Source organism: Ursus arctos, unplaced genomic scaffold (genome assembly GCF_023065955.2).
Source record: "Ursus arctos isolate Adak ecotype North America unplaced genomic scaffold, UrsArc2.0 scaffold_14, whole genome shotgun sequence".
Taxonomy (NCBI): domain Eukaryota; kingdom Metazoa; phylum Chordata; class Mammalia; order Carnivora; family Ursidae; genus Ursus; species Ursus arctos.
In genome coordinates, this window is record NW_026622808.1 from 4525742 (window position 1) to 4552398 (window position 26657).

General features: G+C 46.0%; 1 long non-coding RNA gene across 4 annotated transcripts; it reads right to left on the bottom strand.

Annotated features, from left to right (window-relative positions):
• Nucleotides 1-2127: 2127 nt before the first annotated feature.
• On the bottom strand, nucleotides 2128-8390 carry LOC125283802 (uncharacterized). Of its 4 annotated transcripts, none has more exons than XR_008959020.1 (3): nucleotides 8213-8390; nucleotides 3334-6148; nucleotides 2128-2535 (listed from the first exon to the last, which is right to left on the bottom strand). It is a non-coding gene; the product is annotated as an uncharacterized LOC125283802 (long non-coding RNA). The 4 variants fall into 4 exon arrangements; XR_007191809.2 differs by lacking the exon at nucleotides 2128-2535 and having other exon boundaries at nucleotides 3173-4481; nucleotides 5823-6148; XR_008959019.1 differs by lacking the exon at nucleotides 2128-2535 and having other exon boundaries at nucleotides 3173-6148.
• Nucleotides 8391-26657: the final 18267 nt, after the last annotated feature.

Sequence of the window (26657 nt, forward strand, 5' to 3'; positions counted from 1 at the left end):
GCTATGAGCCTGCTTCTTCCTCTCCCACTCCCCCTGCTTGTGTTCCCTCTCTCGCTGGCTGTCTCTATCTCTGTCAAATAAATGAATAAAATCTTAAAAAAAAAAGTTCCTGCTTTAATTAAATTAATTTACTTTTAATTAAAGTAAAGTAAAGTAAGGTCATTGAAAGGATGATCAGAGTATTGTTTTTCGTGGATTAGATTTAAATAATTTTTTTTTATTATTCCTCCTTTCCCATCAGATTAGATCATCATTATTCTCTTATGACAGCGTTTGTAAACTGAACAGGGTTTTCGAATGTTCTTGTTTGCAGAACCCCACAATGTATTTTCAAAAACGACTGCTTTTAAAAAAAAAAAATTATCTCATGAATCGTTGAACGCTACATCAAAAACTAACGATATATAAACTAATTATATGTTGGCTAACTGAACATAATAATAATAAAAAGAATTTTTAAAATGAAAAAATTTATTTTTTAAAGATTTTATTTATTTATTTGACAGAGAGAGACAGCAAGAGAGGGAACACAAGCAGGGGGAAATTGGAGAGGGAGAAGCAAGCTCCCCATTGAGCAGGGAGCCTGACAAGGGGCTCAATCCCAGGACCCCGGGATCATGATCTGAGCCAAAGGCAGACGCTCAACGACTGAGCAACCCAGGTGCTCTGGAAAAAAAAAAATTTATCTTGTGTTTCCATAATTGCAAGGAATATAACTTGAATATAGTACTTATTGATATTCATAAATGAAACGGTTACATGGCTCTTAAGAGGTTTTCCCCTTCAACAGATCGGTCTAATAAATACTCGGCCATCTGTTGTGAGATCAGCGATCTTAGGTTGGTTTATGAAGCCCCACGGGTTCAGAACTGGAGCACCTGGATTCAAATCCTGATTTGCCACCTATTGCAATTTTAGGAATTTATTTAATCTGTCTATCCTCCGTTTCTTCGTTTGAAAAAATGTCATAGAGAAGAAACCCTGCATAGCATTTGGGCACAATGAAATGAGCTAATATAGTCAATGACCAAGTGCCTGGCCCAGACCAAGCCCTCAGGAGAAGTCGGGTCCTACCATTATCAGCCTCCGAAAAAGACAAGTCTTCAACTTCTCTCTAGCATTCTCTGCAATCCTGGGAGCGTCTGCATTCTTCAGATTCTGCCAATACCTTAATTTTAATAAAGACCTGGAAGGTCGCAGACCCAGCGCTTGGGGGCGTGAATGCTGTACTCCACTCGCGTTTCCATGGACAAAGCCAACTCTGCAACCTTCCATTGGGACAAGAGCCGCGGAGCCTCACCACCGACATTGCAAGGAAATACATGCCCCGAAGTCCCGTTTTGGTTGTTCAACTCGATAGATAGACATTCAGTGGAAGGCTCATCAACAGTGATGCTAACGTCATTTCTTCTGATGATGCATTAGGCAAATTATCCCTCCAAAGAGAAGGATCTCTGTTTATACATCGCCTTTGCTGACCAAATCTGTTTAGGAACGTGGCAATCCTGAGATTGTCCAGTTGCAAACACAGTGGAATCAAGTGGTCCTGGTGTTGCCACTTAAGGGCTTGTGAAAGCAGGCTGTCAATATCAGTGGGCATTAAGTCTGAGTGAAATAGGCCAGTCACCAAAAAGACAAATACCGTACGAGTCATCACATTTATAGAGACAGAAGGTAGAAGGGTGACTGCCAGGGGCTGGGAGAGGGGACAGGCAGTGAGCGTTAACTGGGGACAGAGTTCAGGTGAGCAGGGTAAAAGCTCTGGTGACGGACAAGGGGCACAACAGCGTAGATGTTCTTAAATAACGCCATTGAACTATAGGCATAAAAATGGTTAAAATGGTAATTTTCAAAAAGAGTACCTTTGGGGGCGTCTGGGTGGCTCAGTCAGTTAGGCAACCGAGTCTCGACATCAACTCAGGTCATGATCTCAGAGTCCTGAGTTCAAGCCCCTCATCCGGCTCCACGCTGGGCGTGCTTGGGATTCTCTCTCTCCCTCTGCCCCTCCCCCACTGCCTGCACTCTTCTGCACTCACTCTCACAAACAAACAAACAAACAAACAAACAAACAGCAGCTGGCACCCGGACTTCCTTCTACTGCCCAATGAAAGAGTAGGTTGATACGACTTTTTGGAGGACGATTAAACAAAATCCATTTTTATTTCAAGATGTGAAGATTCCATGATCTACCAACCCCACTATGAATACGTATAGTAAGAAAGAAAACGTTAAGTATCTATCAAACATTTCAGGTATAACAACGGTAGGAAGAGAATTCTTACAATAGCAAAGTGATAGGAAATAAGCTACATTCGCAATAATTGGGTTTGGTTAAAATACATTTTGGTTGTGGCCCTAGGACGTGATACCAACCATTTGTTTTATATTTGCTTTGCATTTGTAACTTGTGCGTGTGTAAAAATGTTTAATTGCATAGAGAAATATTTATGCCATATTGTTCCACAAACAAAGCAGGTTATATAACAGCTTGTTTAATATGATTCCATTTTTTAAAAAGTATATCTGTAGGGGCGCCTGGGTGGCACAGCGGTTAAGCGTCTGCCTTCGGCTCAGGGCGTGATCCCGGAGTTGTGGGATCGAGCCCCACGTCAGGGTCTTCCTCTATGAGCCTGCTTCTTCCTCTCCCACTCCCCCTGCTTGTGTTCCCTCTCTCGCTGGCTGTCTCTCTCTCTGTCAAATAAATAAATAAAATCTTTAAAAAGTATATCTGTAAATAAATAGATGTAGATATCGGTATTTATCTGAAAGCAAAGATAGCAAATTATTTTATTTTTTTATTATTTTTATTTTTTTATTATTATTTTTTTAAAGATTTTATTTATTCATTCGACAAAGATAGAAACAGCCAGCGAGAGAGGGAACACAAGCAGGGGGAGTGGGAGAGGAAGAAGCAGGCTCACAGCGGAGGAGCCTGATGTGGGGCTCGATCCCAGAACGCCGAGATCACGCCCTGAGCCGAAGGCAGACGCTTAACCGCTGTGCCACCCAGGCGCCCCCAAGAGAGCAAATTATTAATAATAGTTGTTTGTGGATGATGAGGTTACTAGGGACTTTTATAGTCATATATTTGCTTTAGTCCATTTTCTGTTACAGATCTGTGATATTTTTGAAGAGCGAAAATAAATAGCTTAAACAAATAAAGAAGATAAACTACACATGTGTTTAGTATGTATTTGACTTCTTAGTCCAGCAAGAACGTATTTAGCACAGAGGTTCTCAAAGGACAGAGTGCAGACCAGAACTGTCCTGAGACAATTTTCAGGAAGTCTGTGAAATCTAAACTAGTCTCAAAAAAATACTAAGTGATGGGACGCCTGGGTGGTTCAGTCGGTTAAGCATCTGCTTTCAGCTCAGGTCAGATCCTGGGGTCCTGGGATCAAGCCCAGTGTCAGGCTCCCTGCTCAGCGGGGAGCCTGCTTCTCCCTCTGCTTGCTGTTCCCCTGCTTGTGCTCCCATTCTCTCTCTCAAATAAATACAATCTTTAAAGAAATACTATGTGTCATTATTTACAATAAACAAGATACAGAAGCAACCTAAGTGTCCATTGACAAACAAATGGATAAAGAAAATGTGGCACATGTATAAATGGACTAGAACTCAGTCATAAAAAAGAATGAGATTTTTTTTTTGCCATTTGGACAACATGGATGGACCCAGAGGGCATTATGCTAAGTGAAATAAGTCAGACAGAGAAAGACAAACACCGTATGATTTCACTTATATGCGGAATCTAAAAAACAAAACTATCAAACAAAGCAGAAACAGACCCATAAATACAGTGAACACATTGGTGGTGGCCAGAGAGGATGGGCGGGGGGAGGGTATTTGGGTGACAGGAGGGGCATGGGAGGTCCAGGCTTCCAGTTATAAAATGAATGAGTCAGGGGGAAGGAAGGTGCAACACAGGAAATCTATAGTCAATGGACTGTAAGAGCCCGTACGGTGGTAGATGGAAGCCATACTCTCAGGGAGCACAACGTAAGATACAGAGTTGTGGAATCACCGCGTTGGACACCTGAAACTAACGTAACGTTCTGTTTCAAACATAACCCATGAAAAATCCCCTAAGCTGTTATTTGCCTTCTTCACTGTGGTGATATTTACACTGATGGCACAAAAGCAGGTGTGGGGGGACCTGCTGTAGCCTTAGCCCAAAGAGAGGCAGTAACCAGACTAGACTGGAGCACAGTCTCTGTTTCCCTGCCAACACATGGACGGTAAAAGAACACAGTGTCACCGAAGTGTGTCCCTGACCAAACAGTCATGTTGATGAACTGTGTTAAATCCTGACCGATCCTGGGGCACCTGAGTGGCTCAGTAGGTGAAGCGTTTGCCTTCAGCTCAGGTCGTGATCTCAAGGTCCTGGGATCGAGCTCCACGTCGGGCTCTTCCACTGGGAGCCTGCTTCTTTCTCTCCCACTCCCCCTGCTTGTGTTCCTTCTCTCGCTGGCTGTCTCTCTCTGTCAAATAAATAAATAAAATCTTTAAAAAATAATAAAAAATAAAAGAGAGAGAGAGAGAGAGAATGTGTGGTCCTTAATAAACTGTGTTGTGCTCTCTACTTTCCTTCCTGCTGTCTTTGAGTGTAGACCCTGATGTAACTCTTTCGTGGGGAATCCAAGAACCAAACCTCTGCTCACACGACACAGACTATCCCACCGGTAACCCCGTGTAGCAAAGGAGGACAGCCGCCTCACACAAGAGCACTTGGGCAGTTGTTTGACTTGCACACTGAACCAGAGCTCTTCCCTCTCTGGAATATCGTGATTACTTGAAAGGTGACAAGCTCTGGTGATTCACGCTTGGATATTTGGCAGACGTGTTCTCGAAAATGAACAAAGTGAGCCTGTCACTTCAAGGAAAACATCTGACAGCATTGGTTGCCAAGGATAAAACACAAAGCTTTCAAGGGAAAATTAGATTTTTAGAAAACTTATATCTGTCACTGTGAACTTGACAGCTTTGAAATACCTGAAAGACTTTAATATCGGCAGTGATATGAACGAACGTGATTATTTTAGCTTGTATTGAAAAGGAATCATTAGTGGGGAGATCTTTAAAATTCACTGCACCGATCTATTCCAAATGACCCATGCATACTGTTTTAAGAATCTTGCGTGGGTTAAAGATTCATTCCAAGTACAAGAGAGACTAATAAATGTTGGGGCGACTGGGTGGCTCAATCGTTAAGTGTCTGCCTTCAGCTCAGGGCGTGATCCGAGGGTCCTGGGATCAAGCCCCACATTGGGCTCCTCCACTGGGAGCTTGCTTCTTCCTCTCCCACTCCCCCTGCTTGTGTTCCCTCTCTCGCTGGCTGTCTGTCTCTCAGTCAAATAAATAAATAAAATCTTTGGAAAAAAAAAAAAGAGAAACTAATAAATGTTAATGTAACATCACAGAAAGTTAATTGCTGTGGTTTCAGATTCCACGTTGTAACTAACTTCTAAGAAACTACTATTCAACAATATGGCTGTTCCTAATCACATTACAAACATAATCACCATACAACGCGGCAGGTTTGCTTCTGGATGCATACCCCAAAGACTTGAAAGCAAATATCACACAGATATTTGCACCCCCATGTTTACGGCAGCATTACTCACAACGGCCAATAGGCGGAAGTGACCCAAGTGTCCATTGATGGATGAATGGATAAATAAAACGTGGGATACAATGGAGTATTTTTCAGCCAAAAAACAACGGGAATTCTGACACACGCTACCACATGAGGACATTATGCTAAGTGAAATAAGCCAGTCGTAAAAGGACAAATACTATACGATTCCATGCATATGAAGTACCAAAGTAGTCAAATTCGTAGAGACAGGAAGTAGACTGGTGGTGGCCACATGCTGTGGGGGAGGGGAATGAGCCATTAAGTGTTCAATGGGGACAGAGTTTCGGTTTTGCAAGATGAAAAGAGGTCTGGAGGTGGACCTTGGAGATGGCTGCACAACGATGTCCATTTAAAGAAGCACACGTCAAAAGTTGAGTCTTCAACTGACTTTTTTTTTTTCTTTTGCTGGTTCCTCTTCGATTCGGTCGAAATGTGCATACCAGCGCCTCACAAACTGAGACCCCTGTTCCCAGCACCTGCTCATTCTCTTAGGGGGAATCAAACTTGTTCCTAAAACAGACAAGAAGCAAGAAAGCTTAATCTTTTGCAAAGCAACATGTATGCTTAAAATGGTTACAGTGGTTCGGAAGGAAGGAGGGAGGGAGGGAGGGAGGGAGGGAGGAAGGAAGAAAGGAAGGAAGGAAGGAAGGAAGGAAGGAAGGAAGGAAGGAAGGAAGGAAGGGGGAGGGGAGGAAGGAAGTTAGTTTGGGAACTGTCAAATTTGGGTATTGCATCAAAAAAAAAATCCACAATTATCTAAAAGGCTATTAAAATCCTCCTTTTTCCAACCCTGTATCTGTGCGAGGCCAGATTTTCTTGATAGACTCCAACCAAAACAACATATTCCAATAAATTGAATGCAGAAGCTGATATTGAAGTCCAGCTGCGTTCTATCAAGCCAGACATAAAAGAGATTTGCACAAATGTAAAGCAATGCCGCCGTTCTCCCTGCTATGCATCTCTTTTGTTTTGGAAAACAGAGTTATTTTCCATAAAAATACGTTACTTACGTTAACATGCAATGGTCTTCTTATGGCTATTTTTTGAATGAATTAATAATACAATTTGAATATTTTCTCTTTTAATTTCTAATATGGAAAATATCCATAGCTATCACCCCACGGACATAAAAGCACTTTGCAGTCTTCGATAATTTTCAAGCATGTAAAGCGTTGAGACCAGGAAAGAATCACTGTTTTAGCACATGGAAATGCTCAATAAACACTTCTTGAATGACACTCCTCCGTCTACTCCTTGTTGGATGCGTACCCCATTCGGGAGGCTTCTCTTACCCCTGGGGTCCCCTCCCCAAGGCACCTGTTGAAAGCCCGCTATGTCCTGCTGTCAGTCAAACACCCAGACCCTACTCCCGCAATAACCATTTGCCAAAAGTGTTGTCAAACAACTAACGGCCCATAATTGAGTTTCTGAAAGAACATGCCCTCAGGTGAGTCTAAAAGAAATGTTACAAATTAAGATAATAGAGGAGTATGTGAAACATACATCAAAATTGTCAGGAGGCTGCTATCTCACAAATCAGGGACTTGGCAAAGTAGACACAGGCGGCTCCGCGGCTGTCCACTGAGTTCTTTAATTGTTTTATCCAGATTTTCGCTGGAGCCTTGGAAAACTGTAATTCGTATCACATTGCCTTATAATCCTGGATTTGTACAAAGGGGTAATTAATACCCCAAACAATAAAAACAACAAACCTCATTACATAAAACACATTCCTGGGGTTTACAACAAAAAGCCACCGGATAGGTATAAGGGCTGAGGGAGGAAGAGCATTCTTGCCTCTTTTGATCAATGAAATGGATGGAATGATCCCTGCGGAGGGGAGCAAGTACTGAGGACTTTCCTGGCTGAATCTCGCATGTGTTTTTGAGTGGAATGTTGAATTTTCTTAAGTACTGAGAACGCCCACTTCCCTTTAGAGGCACCCACTCTCGGGGTCCCACTGCCGCACCCCGACTCCTCGCCTTTGTCTGGCCACTGGGAGGACACTCAGCCAGAGTGAGGACAAGCCAAGGAGGGACATAATGCCTTCTGGAAAAATCCTCAACCAGTGACTCAGGACTTGAAGGACAAATGGCTTAGCTCCCATTCCTCTTGGAGGGGATAACTCTGGAATTTGCCCTACGCTGGTCTCAGAACTCCCTGGGGACATTTAGCCCAGTTGCCCGCCCTGGTAATCTGCTCGATAATTCAAACGTTACTGGTTTCCTGGGCCATCCCAACTGCCCCCTTCCCTTCTGGTGTTTCTCCTACTTTCACCTTCCAAATAAACAACTTGCACAGAAATCTTTGCCTCCGGCCCTGCTTCTGGGAAACCCAAGCGAGGACTTAATTTAAAGAACCACACGTCTTTTTTTTTTTTTTTTTCTTTTGCTGGTTCCTACGAGCAGCCTCTCACACACTGAGAACCCTGTTCCCAGCACCCGCCCTTGCTCTTACGGATAATCAAAGTGTTCCTGAAACAGACACGAAGCAAGAAAGCTTCTTTGGCATAAGCAACATCAGGGCTCTGCCTTTGGCGAAGGTCTGCGTTCCCTCTGCCCCAGACACAGCTACCTGCCAGCTGCTTTCAGTTTTCAGCAAGGACGGGGTCCCCAGGAAGAACTCAAGGAGGGCCGGTTCTCAGCAGGGCGAGAGGGGAGAGAGTGCAGCTGGGCTGGGCCAGCAGACTTCCCGGGTGGGACAGCCAGGCGCCCAGCCCACCCCGTGCTGCTGCTCAGACTGCCACCGTCCCAGCGGGCCAGTGTTTGCATGGGCTTTGCCCCCCCCCCCCCCCCCCCGTTATCTGTGCCCCTTGATCTCTGTTTGCTTTTCTGACCTCTCACCCCTCTGTCGGCCCAAACTTCAAGTGTTATCGTGCTCTTTTGTCCTTGTCACCACTCTGTCCTGGCCACCTCCGCTGACCGTCAACACCGCACAAACACAGAATGAGAGGGAAAGAATGCTTAGAAAAGAAGAGAAGTGGACTTTTTTTTTTAAAGAGCAAGGAAGTTGTTTAACTTGCATTGGTCAACCATGACACCTCATCGACTCGCTGGTTCCAATGGTCAACCTGATAGAATTCGTAAATAAATAGAGAGCAGAGGAGTTCAAGGCTTCCTGCTTGCCCCTCCTACTCTGACCCGAGCGTTGAGAGACACCTGCTACCAGAAAAACCGCGTTTCCAAGCTTGCGTTGGCCAGAGGCAGTCTCGGGCTCACAAAAGGGCGTTGTTGTCGAACGGACACAACATCTCGTGTGGACCTTTTAAAACATTCTGAAAACTTTTGGAAAACACAACTTCCTCCCTAAGGCATCCGTGTATTAGGTCTGCAAGAGTTATCTCAGTGAGGATATAAATAGGTCACTCGGAAACCATCTCTCAATCCCCAGTTTAAAAATAATAATCAAAGAAAAATAGACCAAGAGCAGAAGGCAAAAGAAAAAAAGGGAAATGTCTAGTTTTGTTTTGACCACACACGTATGTGCGCATATGTATGCTTCCCTGGGTAGACTCAAAACAGGGCTCGCATGTTTGTGATGTAAAAAGGCGGGGGGACAATTGCAAAAAAATAAAAAGAGACGGAAACCAAAACTACTTTAAAATTATAATATATTTTAGCTAAATTTATGGAAAAATTGACTTTGGAATCGTCTCTGGCAAGTTAGAACCAAGGTGATGCTTTTGTTCTCTCTTTTCTCAGTATCATCGAATGAATTTCTGTTACTTTTATAATGCAAATAAAAGCATTTAAAAACTCAGGACACATCACCAGATTGATTTCCTTTGACAAAACAGTTTAATCAATCCAATCCAAGAGTGGAGCAGTTTTCTGAAAACGTAGGTCCGCACTTCAACTGTTCTGGAAGGTCATTTGACAACGGTTATGAAAAACCTTAAACATACTCATTTTTTTTCCCTGACTCAGTAATTGCAATGTTGAAAATCAGCACCAGGAAATTTTCAAGCATTCAGACCCAGGTTAGTGTTCAAGGTCTCCACTGCGGTATTGGTTTTAGCGGTACAAACCCAGAAGCCACAAATAATCCCACAACAGAAAAACAAATTATGATATATCCGTGCTACAGAGTATCCTTCGGCCATCAAATGATCATAGTGGTATCATCTCTGAACGTCAAGATCGTGTGTGCGTGTGTGCACACCTACTTCTTCTATACATGGTTGACGTCACACCAGATAGGAGCTTTACATCCTATTGTATTCACCATCATGTTTTGAGCATTGCTATTTTTTCATCACAATCATTTTGATCCTGAGACCCCCACCACCTGTTTTCTCAGGTGTCCGAGGCATGACTAAACCCCATCAGCATGCCCTTCCTTGGTTCTCCTCCCCCCTGCCGTACCCCACCCCCACTCCCGCTTCCTAGGAAATAAACCACTTTCACTCACACCCTTGCCTCAGGCTCTGCATCGAAGGAGCCCCGCTGATTTACTTGACTCCTCGTAGTTTTTCAATAAATATTTGTTGAGTGGATAGACAAGGGAATCCATTTCTCCCTGTGGCTGGTTTGGGGTAACAGGGAGCCCTTTCTCACTGAAGATGACATTATTATTATTATAAACAAACCCGTAAGAGGAACAGGTAAAAACAAATTGGGGGTCAGACGTGCATCTGCTTATTTGCATAAACCAACGGGATGCCGTTTTCGTTTTCGAGTCTAAACAACACAGATCCTCCAAAGTCCAGGCCTTTGTATTTGTGGTCCTATTTTTCAGGTGATGGAGATACTTAACTTTGTCCCAGGAAGAAAAGTCACCCTTTTCAAAGGGCTTCAGTAGCCGCAGACTATTTTCAGACTCCCTCCTCGCTGAGTGTTATAGGGTCATGGAGTAAATTAAATTTGGGGTAGAAACCAAATAGTTCGTTTCTGACGAGTTACACATCATTAGGAAAATATCCTCAGCTCCACTGTTCGTGAGCCTGCTAGGTTTTCCTGATGGCCCCTTTCAACATCTGTGAGCAGCTGGAGGAGCCGGCTATGCTGGGAGCGGTTCTCGCCTGGTCTAATGTAAACAATCATGGGGACGCTGATTAATTTCTCAAGACTCAAAAATAATTAAGGCAACGATAATCCCTCACCCATGCAACTCCCCCATTTTAACAACCATTTAGGGGGGAGGTCAGCCAAAACATTCCGCCTGAAGTTCCCAGAACTGCCCCGCACTGTGCACCAGGGAGAGTCATTAGAGAGCCCTACAAGCGGGGAGAGAAACACCCCTATGAGCCCCAGAGAGCTGTCCAGCCCCCCACCCTCCACCCCCCACCTTGCGAGCCATAGCTGCCTCTCGCTTGTGAATTGGGAGGGGGACCGATATGATTGTGAGCCTGTCCTGTGGAGGAGAGAGCCGAAAGCCAACAAGAATGGAAAGCAGGGACTCCAACTGATGTTTGCACCTCTGTGTGCAAGGCAGCTTAATTCACAACAGCCAGAAGGTGGAAGAAACCTGTGGGTCCGCAGACAGGTGAACGGATAGATAAAACATGCCGTACCCGGGCTGTGGGACATTATCTTGCCATAAAAGGGAAGGACTTTTCTTTTCTTTTCTTTTCTTTTCTTTTCTTTTCTTTTCTTTTCTTTTCTTTTCTTTTCTTTTCTTTCCTTTCCTTTCCTTTCCTTTCCTTTCTTTTCTTTTCTTTTCTTTTCTTTTCTTTCTTTTCTTTTTTCTTTTCTTTTCTTTCTTTTCTTTTTAAGATTTTATTTATTTATTTGAGAGCGAGCGCACACAAGTGGCGGGATAGTCAGAGGAAGAGAGAGAAGCAGACTCCCCGCTGAGCCGGGAACCTGATTCGGGGCTCAATCAGAGCACCCCGGGATCATGACCTGAACTGAAAGCAGGTGCTTCACCGACTGAGCCCCCCAGGTGCCCCCAAAAGGAAGGACTTTCTGGATGCACGAACAACATGGATGAAGTCTGAAGACACTGTGCTCATTGAAATAAGCCGGGCACACCAAATTCATAGAGACAGAAAGTAGAGTGGCGGCTGCGGGGGGTGCAGGGGTGCAGAGGCTGGAGTTCGTGTTTAATGGGTGTTAGGTTTCAGTTCCGGGTAATGCAAAGAGCGCTGGAGATGGATGGATGGATGGTGGTGATGGTTGCACCAGAATGGGAACGTTCTTAATGCCACTGAACTGTGCCCTTAAAATGGTTACAATGGTAAGTTTTATGTATATGTTACCACAATTAAAAAAAAAAAAAAAGAGGACTATTTAAGCACGTGCTCCCACACCAGGGCTCAGAGGGTCCATGCCTCCAGGGCCCCGGGCGGGGATCTCAACGGAAGAAAGCAGATAGATCCTGTCTCGGTCTGTTCCAGCCACTCTAACAAAATACCACAGACTGGGTGGCTTGTAAACAGCACGGATTTATTTCTCATGGTTCTGGAGACTGGACGCTGGAGGTCAAGGTGCTAGTGTGGTTGGACCACGTGCTTCTCGCTGTGTCCTCACGTGGTGGCAGGGGTCAGGGAACTCTGTGGGGTCTCTCATTGGGGCACTAATCCCATTATGAAGTTTCCACCCTCAAGATTTTTTTTTTTTAAGATTTTATTTATTTATTCGACAGAGAGAGAGACAGCCAGCAAGAGAGGGAACACAAGCAGGGGGAGTGGGAGAGGAAGAAGCAGGCTCATAGTGGAGGAGCCTGATGTGGGGCTCGATCCCAGAACGCCGGGATCACGCCCTGAGCCGAAAGCTGACGCTTAACCGCTGTGCCACCCAGGCGCCCCCCACCCTCAAGACTTAATCACCTCCCAAAGGCCGCACATCCTAATACCACTGCATTAAGATTTCAACACGTGAATTTTGCAGGGGACGCAAGCGTTCAGATCATAGCAGAGGCCACTGTCAGTGGAGAGCAGAGACCTGCCTTGTCTAACGGAGCGTTGGGGTTACTGACTGCGTCCACCCAGGGAGCCCAGCCCAGACGAGCAGAGACGGTCTCTGCTTACAACCCAGTGTGAGAGGCCCCGATAACTTACAGCAAAGGGTCACCAAACAATTGAGGGTTTAAATACCTGGCAATGGAGGCAAGGGCCAAAGGCATCGGGTAAATGGAAAAATGGCGCAGCAAGGATCATCAGGGAAGGCTCCAACAGGGAGAGGAAGTGTGAAATCGTCTGCAGTAAGAGAGCTCCCGCCGCCATGCTGAGGACATAGGCCTGATGGAGAGACAGTGGGGACCAACAGACACGCTAGAGACCTGTGTGAGGTCACCCATGCATGAGGTACAGACCCCCCAGCCAAACCAGAAGGATGCTGAACAAGCCTCAAGACGCCCATCAAGGGACCTGGGACAGAGAGTGAGTAGAGATGCTAGAGGGAGCAGTGATGGACCGGGGACATCGCAAATGCAGCCACCGTCCCCTCACTCTTCAAGACTCTGAAATGTTACCCCCAGTAATGCCCCAGCCTCTTGTCGCTGCTCCCATTCAAGACCCAGCTTCACGTCCAACATTCGAGTGTCACCTTCCCCGGCCCCCCGTCCAAGCCACCTGCCTGCTCCCCGCTTTGGCTGAGCAGCCATCCCTCCACCCCTGGGACCTCACTTTCTGTGCCCCTGCCTTGGTGATGGCTCCTGTCTGCTTTATGTGTTTCTGGTATTGTGACTCTGCTTTGCAGTGGAAGGTTCTCTGGACACAGAATCAAGTGGCCAGGCTTTCAACCGCTCTGACATCACATGCCCCCACCTGAGCCCCCATCCTGTACCTCTCTGGGCCTCAGTTCCTCCACTTGCAAAATCAAGAATGGGCTCCAGGATCTCAGAGGGCTCAAGGGCCAACATTCTATCAACCTGCCTGATTCCTCCAAGGAATACACAACCGCCTGATGGCTGAGCAGAAGCACTGGCCTCTGTGGAAGACTCCCAGAGATCCCCGTATGGTTGGCACCAACTGGCTGATCGACGGGCTAAAGTTTGCCTTGAGTGCCGGTAAAAGCACATTCTGGGACTTTCACATGGAGGTATCATTACAGGGCTGCCCCGGGGAGGGGCAGTAATACTTCGGTGTAGTTACCCAACACCAGCAACCCATCAGCCCTCCCGTTACAGCTCCCTGCTCCAGGGAGAGAACTCATGATCTCATTAAAGTCCAAAAAAATCCCATTGATCGATCCCGTGGTCCCATTGAGTGAATTCAAGGGGGAAAAAAATTGAAGCAAGTCATCCAATGCACGGGTGGGTTGGAGGCAATTCTCTTGCTTTGTTGTAAATATTCATGCCAGCATCACGCATATTCCAACTGCAGCTAATTCCGGGCTGCGTGAAGTGACAGGTGGAAACACAGAGGGATTTTCAGCTTGATGAAGGAAGACCAATTGTCTTTGATGATAGAGAATTGAGGAAGATTTGGAAAACAAGGCAAAACACGTACCCTTTCCAAGGCACTCAGTGAGGCACCATTTGATCGGCGTGAACCAAGAGCTCGCTTGAGGGAAATAAGGTAAGTGGTACAGGAACCTCCTTTAGATGGGGTGGTCAGGGAGGGAGCCCCTGGAGACCTAGAGAATGCAAATGCACCACCATGGGAAGATGTAGAGGGAAATCACCCCAGAGAGGACAAAAAGGAGGTGCAAAATCCTGGCAGCAGGAGGACTTGATGCATACGGCAAGAGATTAGTGAGCAAGGGCGAGAGGGGTACACACTGAGCCCGGAGAGACCGAGGGTCAAATTACATAGGGACGCAGACGTCAAAGCACAAGGGTTAGATTCAATTCCAAGGGCAATGGGAATCCATTGGAAAGTTGCGGGTCAAAAAGTGACATGATCCTATTTCTGTTCCAAAAACCATCACCGTGGCTGTGGTGTGGTGATGGCACACATATGAGCAGATCGAAGCTTCCAACAGGGGCGCCTGGGTGGCACAGCGGTTAAGCGTCTGCCTTCGGCTCAGGGCGTGATCCTGGCGTTATGGGATCGAGCCCCACATCGGGCTCCTCCGCTATGAGCCTGCTTCTTCCTCTCCCACTCCCCCTGCTTGTGTTCCCTCTCTCGCTGGCTGTCTCTCTCTCCGTCAAATAAATAGATAAAATCTTAAAAGAAGAAGAAGAAGAAGAAGAAGAAGAAGAAGAAGAAGAAGCAGCTTCCAACAGCCTGTTTAACTCTGTTAAGTTCAGTATTTTCCAAACTAGTTTGATCACAGAACCCCTTTCCCCCCCACCATGGAGCACTTTGGAGTTCTGCGATTCCATTCCCGTAGCAGACAGCATGGTCTAGGGCCGACGATCTCCCAAAGAATTTTCTGTTGCTCTGAAGGTTTTGAGCATCCAAACTGAAGTCTCAAACCCTCTCCAGATGATAGTAACTACTAACAAAAAGACAAATGAATCCATCCGATAGGAAATGGGGACACACTTTGCATCACCTGCTTAAGTGATTCTGTCGGTCACCTTCATTTTTCAGATGAGAAGCCTGGGACTTTAAACACGGAATGATTTCCTAAAACCCATGTTACTGGGAGCTGGTGACATGGGGATTCTTAACGGCCATATGATAAACACATCCCTGGTCACGACAAGAGGCAGTCTCAGAAGCCTGCCTCCCTCTCCAGTTTCACGTGCGATTTACGGAGGATAATCATCTCCTGCGATCACGCCACCTTAATTTTCTTCTCTTTCACGGCTCCAGGTCCCTTGCTGGGGAGCTTACATGCACATAGCTCAGTGCACCCTCCCTAGCCTGAGATAATTGTGATTTACTCCCTGGTCTTCGCTGGAGGGCAGCACTAGCAGAGACGGCGATGAGAGCTCTAATGTCACCTCTCCAGACCTTCACCCTAATCCCCTGGTAGGTCACGTATGAATTCCCTCGAGCCTGCCACACAGCCGGATACCTGAACAGGCAATGTTGGGCTCTGTCTAAAAACCTAGCTATGACAAATCATAGCTTTTCAAAAGGAACAAAATATCTGAATGGACGAGTCACAAGAGACAAACTAGAAATGGCACCCCACTATTTATCGATGATAGGGAAACGTAGTGAATATATATTATTTCGCCTACACAGAAGACTGTCCAAATTCTACTGGAAAATGTTGTACTCAACCAGGTATTGCTAATGGATATATCACTCACCTTTCTTGGGGCATGGGACTCAAGCTGGATGAATCGAATTCTTCTCAAGAATTTTATTTCAGGAGCACCTGGGTGGCTCAGTCGGTGAAGCGTCTGCCTTCGGCTCAGGTCATGATCCCAGGGTCCTGGGATCGAGCCTCACGTCGGGCTCCCTGCTCAGCGGGGAGTCTGCTTCTCCCTCTCCCTTTCTCCCTCCCTCACCCCCACTTGTGCGCTCTATCTCTCTCAAATAAATAAGTAAAATCCTTGGAAAAAAATTGTTATTTCAATGGGAACTGCCAGGAAAGAGGCCTTGGACTCTCTGTTCATGTCACAAAAGTCTTGAATCTGGAACTTTCCTGAGTCACATCTACAAACCATCCCCTCCCTGCTGATATACGCATATTCACACCCTCTTTCCCTGGTCATCTGTGAAAAGGCTTGAAGCCAGAGCAATTCCAAGTCACACTGAGAAACCAAGAGATGCATGGCATTAAGATCCTGATTGTAGCTGCCCCCCAATCCAGCCCCATCAACACCACTCCTTTGGTTCTCATTTTTGAGCCCGTAGACATTCCTGCTTTTCTCTAAGCTAAGCCAAGCCAGGGTTCTGTCCTGATTAATACAGCAAATAGGCACACCATTGATTTTTCCTTTGGCTTGGCCCGTTTATAGCTGCTAAATGAAAAGAGAGGAGGGGCGCCTGGGTGGCTCAGTCGGTTAAGCATCCGACTCTTGATTTTGGCTCAGGTTGTGATCTCAGGGTCGTGAGATCGAGCCCTGCATTGGGCTCTGCGCTGAGCGTGGGGCCTGCTTACTATTCTCTCCCTCCCTCTCCCTCTGCCCCTCCCTGCTTCCGTTCTCTCTCCTCTCTCTCTCTAAAGAAAAAAAAAAATGAATAGAAATGAACACTTAATAGGTCAGATAATAGCTGTGTAAGGTCAGCTGAAGGAGACCGAGAGGCCTGCAAAATTCCACAACAGCCCACTTCACGAATCAGCATAGAAAAAAAAAAAAAAAAAAGAATGTGTTCATCAGAAGGGTTCTCAGGAATGGAAGAACAGGACAAGGTGACAGAAGAAATGTCAGCCGTGTCCAAATGCTCCCCAGGGTAACCACCTTCTGCAAACGTTCCCCATCTCCACAGCAGGCTGTCCTTAGGGTGTAGCCAAAGTGGAGAGATTACAGCCAACAGCCTTCCAGCACTGTTCTTTCTGGAAAACCCATCCATCCATAACGCTATCTAGGTCTCTCCTCGTCTTTATTTCGAGCCCATGTACATCAAACAACTTTTTGATGAGCCCGCTGGTGACATGGATTTCACGTTTTTTCTGATCCCTCTGACGATGATTTTTTAAATACATATATATACAAAATAATAGAGAGGTTTTCCAATGGACATTCAATGCATGCGTAACGTTCTAAGGCCAAATGTACCAGTTTTATTCACACATGGATTTCCGAGCTTTGTCGGCTGTGGTTTCCACGGACAATCCGTAGTGGATATCTTGGTATCATTCTCACCGCTCTGTGCATTTCAGTCGGCCAGAGAGTCAGTCTCTTGGGATCAGATCATTGTGAGGGACAGAAAAGAATGAGTTTCTGGGTCTTCGAAGAGGAGGGTCGGTTTCAGCCATCCAGTCTTTTCCTCTGGCTGGTGTCCCTGAAGCTTTTCCACGTGGACCAGGCTGACAACACGTGAACACATGTCATTTTTAGCCTACAGGAGTGGCACATATTTGAAAGAGGGGTGAACCCCCTGTTGGAAGATATGCGTTAGCAGGTGCTCATACACTTTTGGTGGAAAACGGGTGCATTCTCGGTGCTGAGAAGAGTTGCTACGGACATCGAGCAGCTCAGCATGTTAACCCTTTAACCAGAAGTCCTCTGTCCTTGAATTTACCCCGAGGGGATAACTGGAAACTGTGCAACATGTATGTATAGGAATACCCACTGCAGCGATGTTTATACCAGTAAAGTGTTGGAAACCACCAAGGGAATAGTTGAGTAAAATCACGGAATTCGACGCAGTCGCTAAACATGGTTCTTTTTTTTTTTTTTAAGATTACTTATTTATTTATTTATTTATTTATTTATTTAACAGAGATAGAGACAGCCAGCAAGAGAGGGAACACAAGCAGGGGGAGTGGGAGACGAAGAAGCAGGCTCATAGCAGAGGAGCCCGACGTGGGGCTCGATCCCATAACGCCGGGATCACGCCCTGAGCCGAAGGCAGATGCTTAACGACTGCGCCACCCAGGCGCCCCTAAAAATGGTTCTATTGATATAACGTGATATTTTCTGGAGTAAAAAGTAAACATTTAATAGAGCAATTTTTTAAAAGATTTTATTTATTTATTTGAGAGAGAGCAAGCATGAGCACGAAGGGGGAGGGGAGGCAGAGGGAGAAGCAGACTCCCCGCTGAGCAAGGAGCCTGATGCAGGACTCAATCCCAGGACCCTGAGCTCATGACCTGAGCTGAAGGCAGACGCTTAACTGACTGAGCCACCCAGGCGCCCCAATAGAGCAATTTTTAAGGAATAATGACCGTTTTACAGAATTGTAAACATACTTCACATATATATGTATGCACAGAAAATTATCAGTGGGATGGAGGGAAAGTAGGTGATTTTTACTGTTTGAATTGATGCAATAAGCATGTAGCAATGTTTCCATCTCTTTCTACATTCTATTGAAAAACGTTTGTAAAGAGATGTTCTGGAAAAAGTCTATAACTCTAAAAATAATATATATCTATATGTTTATAAATGCATGCTCTGGGAAAAATCTCAAACTCTTCTCAAACAAAGCTCGTGTATGGAAAACACCCACTTTAGCACCTGTGGCTTCTCCAAAGGACCCGGGTTTACTTCCCAGATTATATGCATTTCAAGGGCTGAGGGCAGATGGGAGGAAGGAAGCAACGAGAAGAGAAGGTGGTGGTGTAACTCTTACCCATGGCCAAGTACCATCCCGGGATTAGAGAGCAGCGTTCCGACCAAGTGCTGAAACAGGATTTCCTCTAGCTGCTTTGTCCCTGAGGCAGAAAGGGAGTCCTCACAGTTAATTGGTAGAACCAAGTACATTGTTATTTTTATAAATGACATTACATTAATAGGGCTAAGTCGTGTTGTTTGTAGGTTTCATAAATATATATTATTTAAAAAATACAATGGAGGGGGGCCTGGGGGGCTCAGTCAGTTAAGCATCTGCCTTCGGCTTGGGTCATGATCCCAGGGTCCTGGGATCAAGCCCCACATCAGGCTCCCTGCTCAGTGAGGAGTCTCCCTTTCCCTCTACCCCTCCCCCTGCTTGTGCCCTCTGTCAAATAAATAAATAAAATCTTTTAAAAAATTAATTAAAAAAAATAAAACGAAACACAATGAAGTAGAAAACAAGGTCAATAATATACATTCTCGGCTCATCCATGTGCTACCTTGTTGAACACAGGCTTATAAAGATGGGCCATGCCTTGGGCATGGGAGACAGGGCAGCGTCCTAATGAATGTGGGTTCTAGAATCAGACGACCGGGTTCAAGATTTGGCTACTCCATCTTCTTTAGATAAGTCGCTTCATCCCTCCAAGCCCCCACTTCCTTGTCTCTAAAACAGGCATAGTAATAAAAGCATATAGTGCATAAAGCCAATTTTGGGTAAAAATGTAAGGTAGTGTGCCTGGTACCTTGCAGGCATTAAAAGACAAGACAACAAGCCCCCCAAATGGAATTGCTTTTGCTAAGTCCCACATCACCAAACGGAGACTTAATTACAATCTCGCTCTCCCAGAAAAAGAATCTTACAGCAGTCAGGAATCACCTGATCAGCGCTAGTGAGGCCATCTGCCTGGTAGACCCCCGTTGTCCCCTAAAGAAGTGACCTCGCAGTAGACAACCTGCTGTTTTGCAGGTATGGCTTCCTTGTTCCGACCGCTTTCTGCCTATAAAAGTCTTCCATTTTGCACAGCTCCTCCAAGCTCCTTGCTCTTTGCTAGATGGGAAGTGCCCTGTTTCACGCACGAACGGTTGAATAAAGCCAACAAGATCTTTCATATTTACTCAGTTGAATTTTGTGTTTTAAGACATTCAACAACGGGATAGCTATGATCGCGAAAAGTGCTCCAAAATCATTTATCGATGGGACCGCCAACCAAAGTTGCCCATCCGCACAAAATGGTAGTCTTCAAGCGACGGTAGCTTTCTATCATGAGTTCTGCGATATTATTTGGATATGAAGGTCTTTGCATATAGTTTACCCCTCGGCAATATTCTTTTCTCTTTTTCCTTCCCTCCTGACCACCTGCTTATTTGTTCAGATCTTCGCTCACAGTCCTTCTTCACTTCCTCAGATGAAATCATGCTTCTCTACTTCCAGAGCCATGCGTTCTTTCTGAATATTTACCGCACTTTGCAATTGCCTATTGATTTGTAATTACTTGTGGCTATCTCTTGAAGGTTCATCTCCTCCTGCGATATTGTGATTTATAATAAGAAATATCTATATTTGGTCTTTGTCCTAAAACCCTTGGAATTTCCTGTGCTGAGAGCCATCAAGGTGTCTTTTGCTATGTTAACAAGGTGACTCTTTGTGGGGGGAGCACCTGAGGAGGGAGGCTGGTTGCCAAGGGAACCGTCCACGTGATCAGAGGTTTGGAACCTTCAGTCCCTCTTGGACCTTGTTGGAGAGGAGAGGGGCTGAAGGTTGAATCACCAATGGCCAATGACTTTAATCGAGTGGGCTTATGTAATGGAACGTCCATAAAGTTGGGAGTGCTTCCGGGTTGGTGGACACGTGGAGAACAGGGAGAGTGATAGATCCCAGAGAACACGGACTCTTCACGCCCTTTTCTCACACCTGCCCCTGTGCATCTCTTCCATCTGGCTGTTTCTGAGTCACAACCCTTTTATCACAAACTGGTCATCTTGTAAGTGAAATACTTCTCTGAGTTCTTGGGCCACCCTCGTAAATGTATCCAACCCAAGGAGAGGACGGTGGAAGTTCTAATGTATAGTCAGAAGCACAGATGACACCTTTTGATTGGACTCTGAGATCTCGGGGGTGAGGGGCAGCCCGTGGGGCTAAACCCTTAACCGGTGGGATCTGACACTGTCTTGGGTAGACAGTGTCAGAACTGAATGAACTGCCTGGTGATGCTGGAAAACCCACCCGTGGAAATCGATGCTGGAATCCTTTCCCTTCCCCGGGGGGGAGTGTCACCTGCCTCAGAGGGCAGAGGCCACACCCCTTTCTCAGCATTCTTCCACTGTCAGGATATGATTGGTCTTCAAGAAATAGATCCTGAGAGATGCCTGGGTGGCTGGGTCGGTTAAGCGTCTGCCTTCGGCTCAGGTCATGATCCCAGGATTGCGGGACCAAGTCCCAAGTTGGGGACCCTGCTCAGCAGGGAACCTTCTTCTCCTTCTGCCTGCTGCTCCCCCTGCTTGTGCTTTGTCTTTGGCAAATGAATAAACAAAATCTTTAAAAAAAATAGATTCTGAATAAATGTATTAATTAAAACATTTTAAAAGGCAGTGTGCTTTCAAACAATTTAGTACTGGCCCCTGGGGGGCTCATTCCATTAAGCATCTGCCTTCGGCTCAGGTCATGATCTTGAGGGCACGGGATCGAGCCCCAGGTCCGGATCGATCCCCGATCCCCCGGTCGGGCTCCCTGCTCAGTGGGGAGTCTGCTTCTCTCTCTCTCTCCTTCTGCCCTTCCCCCTGCTTGTGTTTGCTCTTCCTCTCTCTCTCTCTGTCATATAAATAAACAAATAAAATCTGAAAAAATAAATTAATTAGATAAAATAAATGAAACAATTTCGTACTTACGTACAGTTCTAAGTAATTATAATTGTACCTGCATACAACTGAGTGCTTTTCTCTATAGAATGAAATGGTCTTTAATCACAGATTGAGCCAATCCTAGTCGTGCACCCAGCCCGAGAAAAACTCATTTTAACTTACCTGGAAGCTTTATTTTTGACATGATTAATGTCCAGAAACTTTTGAGACTTGACTGGTAACTACTTATCCACTCCTAAAATGGGATCTGTGAGTAATTTGGCATCAGAGGACTGAGAAGGGAATAAAATGAGTTGAAACGGAGTGTCTTCTGAGGAGTGGGAAGGGGGGCAGGCTGCACGGGGGCCTCGAAGAATTAATTGGCACGTATAATTTTCCTTAAAAAAAAAACCCTCAAAAAAGAAAGGAAATGGAAAATCAAAAATAAGAGAAATCAGTGGGTGGGAAAAAAAGAGCACAGCGCACTGTGGTGGCCCACAATGTTGTGTCTTGGGGGCAGAAACACTCCGCAGGAACACATTGTATAAAAGTTTAAAAGTCTTTGGGGCGCCTGGGTGGTGCAGTCGTTAAGCGGCTGCCTTTGGCTCAGGGCGTGATCCCAGCGTTCTAGGATCGAGTCCCACATCGGGCTCCTCCGCTGGGAGCCTGCTTCTTCCTCTCCCATTGCCCCTGCTGTGTTCCCTCTCTCGCTGGCTGTCTCTCTGTCACATAAATAAATAAAATCTTAAAAAAAAAAAAAAGTTTAAAAGTCTAAAGAAGTAAAAAACAAAAAAACAACCAAACAACAAAACAATTCACTGCTCAGGGGCAATCACTTGACTACATCTTTCTATAACACGTATTTTAATGTGTTTCAAATAGCTGAGCTAATGAAGGTAGCATTCCATATCCTGATTTTTTCACACAATATTACAAAAGAACCATTTCCCCCATGGTTGTTTGCTAAGAAAGAGAGCAACTCGGGGCGCCTGGGTGGCACAGCGGTTAAGCGTCTGCCTTCGGCTCAGGGCGTGATCCCGGCATTCTGGGATCGAGTCCCACATCAGGCTCTTCCGCTATGAGCCTGCTTCCTCCTCTCCCACTCCCCCTGCTTGTGTTCCCCCTCTCGCTGGTTGTCTCTCACTGTCAAATAAATAAATAAAATCTTTAAAAAAAAAAAAAAAAGAAAGAGAGCAACTCCTTGAAATCTTGATAAAGATCATAACTTTTGATTCTGTATTCGTCCTAATTCTGTTTATGTCTAGACCGAGCAAATAATCAAAAAGGGAAAAGTATGTACGAGATTTTCATGAGCCCACTGTTTATAATAGCAAGAAATTGGAAACAGGCAGGATTTCCAATAATAGGGAAAAGGCTAAGCAAATTATGGTAAAGCCATAAGAAAGACAACTTGAAGTCATTAAAAATGATGTTTTCTAACAATGTTTATAGTTGTGAGTCTGTTTAATGAGTACAAATGAAATGTGAAATAAATAAAGCGAGATACAAAACAATATATATTTATATCTAGTTTTTATACGACATATATAAATTTATATACGAGCGGGTACAGAAAAAATTGAAAGTATTATCCTCTAAGTGTTCACCGTGATTATTTCCAGGTGGTCGGATTCCAGTAATTTTTATGCTCTCATTATATTTTTCTCTAGTTTCTAAATTTTATATGATAAGTAGGCATTAATTTCTTTATCCAGAAGGGGAAAGATAATATTTTTAGAAAGCCCCTTGATTGAGTTAATGCAAAAAAGTCATTAGAAATTTTTTTTTTAAAAAGCCTTGGATAGTTCTGCTCTGTACATGAATGATAGCTGTAAATAAATCATATTTGTATGACAGTCCTTAATTAGGTAGAAATAGTAGTACTTAAAAAAACTTTCTTGGGTTAAGTTTTAAAGCTTTTGATTCATAAATTCCGAGCTAAGTACTCGAGCTGTCAGGGCCTTCAGATCCATCACTGCGTATCCAGGCCGCTTTTTTTTAATGACATTTCGAAATGTTATTTTACCAACTCAGGGACTGGAGATGATCCAGATGATAATGACTTGAATTTTACCAACTCTTGAGGTCAAAATTTATTTTTTCAGGGACGTATTTATGTTTCTTTCCTCTAAAACAGCCCAGCCCATTCACAGGACACCACGCCAAAGGTAAAGATGTGGATAGATTTTCCAGATTGGGGGATAGCTTCAAGTAGCAGCCCAGACACAGGCCGTGGGAGAGAGGAGAGCAGGGGGACAGGGACGGGATCCGGGGACCTGCCCACAAAGAGGCAGGAGCTTGGCCCCCGGGGATGCGCTGTTCTTCCGGTCCACATCTGCTTTAAAATTGGGGGCAGAATATTCTACTGGAAAGAACACAGGCAGCAGAGTCAGACTGGAGTCTAAGGCCTGGCTCAGCTACCTGAAACCTCTCTCTAATTTCTGCAAAGGGCCCTCACAACAGCCCTGTAAAAAAAAATCTCTAATTTTTTTTTAATATTGGCCATCAATTCTTGTCTTTAATGTCAAAACGCCGGTGGGCCAAATCGAACACATCTATGGGCAGGACTCATCTCGGGGCCTTAGTATTTGCTGTTGACAATAAGAACCCAGCCTTAGAAGTCAACCACTGGTTTGACTCCTGCCTTCCGAACTGCGTGACCTTGGGCCCATGTGACCTTGGCCAGGTGACTGAGTCTTGCAAAGCTGCAGCGTCTGCGTCTTTAGAATGGGGGGGTCATAAGTTAATGTCACAGAAGTCTGGATTAAGTGAGATGATGTGTGTGTTTCACACGGCACCTTACACAGTAAGCTGAACAACGGGAGTTACTATTACTGTTGTCGTTGTTGTTGAAAGTCGGCTGGTCGAGAGACACTGAAGAAGAAGAAATCAAGGGACAAACCCAAATGTCCGTTAACAGCAAGTGTGGTACATTCACGGAATTGAACGCTATGTGGGTCAGATTAAGGAAGAAGCACAATGGGGGCCCCTGGGTGGCTCAGTCAGTTGAGCATCGAACCCTTGATTTCAGCTCAGGTCATGGTCTCACGGGTCCTGGGATCGAGCCCCACGTCGGGCTCCTCGCCGGACAGGGATTCTGCTTGAGATTCTTTCCCTCTGCCCCTCCCTCCACTTGTACCCGATCCCTCTCGCTCTCTCTCTCTCTCGTATAAAATAAATAAATCTAAAAAAAAAGAACCACAACAAAGCACACGGCACACATGACAGTTACCAGCACCGGGCTGAATGAAGGCAGCGGGTACGAAAGAAGAGGATTCCAGCTGCCCGAAGTTGAAAATCAGGCAAAACCAATCCTTAGCGTTCATGGGGCAGAACCCCAGAAAGTCGTGAAACGATTATCTCAGATGGGAGGATATGGGTACCCTCTAGCGGGGATTGGGGGGACCCCTTTGGAGGGGGACACGCAGGGGCCTCTGGGGTGCTGATAATGGTCTATTTCCTCGTCTGAGTCCATATCCACGGGACAGTTGTTCAAATGTCATAGGGGTTTCATGGATTTGTCTCTGAGTCCATTTCGCAAATTTTTCTAAGTGTAGAAACAGAAAAAAAGCAGAAGGGAGCAGGGAGTGGAAGCGCCTGGCGGAGGCGTTCCGGAGAGAACTAACCCCGGACACAAAGTCAGGACTGCGAAGACACGGGCTGTATGCTGAGAAGCAAAATAATTCAGGGTAGCTGGAGCCTAAGTCATGCGCAGAGGTGGAGGGAGGAGAGGCAGGCGGGGGCCAGATCGCCGCAAAGGGGTGCCATCGCGTGATGAGGGCTGGAGCCCAGTTCCTGCCGATGGTGGGAACTCCTACAGCAAGTCAGGTGCTCGGTGGACGGCAGGTGGTGGGCAGGGACGTGGAAGGAGGTTCTTCCTGTAATCAAGCTGAGATCATGTGGGTCTTGGGGGACAGAGCCGTGGGGGCGAGGGGGGCACCAAGAAGCCATAGAAGTTGGAATTGTCTGAGAGGACGAACTGATGGGGAAGGTTGGAGACCAGACAGCGGACTATGTTGCAAAGAGCTACAGAGTGGATTGTAGGGAAAACACGGGGCAGATGGCTGAAGAAGGCAGATGATGACGGTGTGTGCACTTGAACCTTCAAAACTGGTTTCAAAAAAGATGGAATTGGGGCGCCTGGGTGGCTCAGTCAGTGAAGTGTCAGCCTTCGGCTCAGGTCATGATCCCGGGGTCCTGGGATCGAGTTCCGCATCGGGCTCCCTGCGCAGCGGGGAGTCTGCCTCTCCCTCTGCCTCTGCCCCTCACCCCTCCTTGTGCATGCTCTCTCTCTCTCAAATAAATAAATAAAATCTTAAAAAAAAAAAAGTTGGAATTTGGGCTGGGCTGGGCTGCAAAGGAGCAAGGGACAGGGAGAAAGTGGGGAATGGTTAGGCTCCGGGCAATTCAGTGAGGAAGGGAAATTGTATATTAGGGAAAAACTGAACAAGAGATATCTCCTTGCAGGGGAAGGGGTCAGTAGCTTTCGGTCCGTGACCTCTGTTTTAACACCCACGTTCCTCTTTCCACAGGTGCAGACTGAGTCAACCCTTGCACCGTCTCTTCACACCTGGGTGTCGGTGCAACCTTTCTGCCCGCAGTGTCCCCTCCGGCTGTCAGGAGTGGGAGGCAAAAACAGGAGTGGGAGATGCCCAGGGGCACACGGGGTGGGGAGCTGGGGCCACTCACCTGGCTGCAAGCTGGTCCCCCATGCCTGGGTCAGGAAATCACCGATTCACGTGGGGGCTTAATCCCCAAGAGGGGCACTGCATGGGGAACGGATGCCCAGGGGCACACATCCTGACGGGCAGCGGATGAGGATTTCCGGGTACCCACTGGCCCATCCAGTGCTGGGTTCAAGCCCCTGGCTGGAGAGGGCAGGGATCAGAGCCGAGGGTAAGAGGTACCTGGGGCGTTAGGGACCCAAACAGACAGGAGTCCAGGGCAGTGTCTAATTCCGGAGGAAATACAAAATCCTAAAGCATTCACACCTACTAGACTAATGGGGGGTGGGCAGGAGGGTCTCCCACAGCTCTGAAGCCACTGGGGTTTGAAGGACTTACCCTGGGGCACTAAACAGTGGTTTTATACAAATGGGGTTGTTTTTAGTTACCCCCACACCTGAACGAGAGGCTTTAGATAGCCGTCCCGTCCTGATCACAATTAAGCC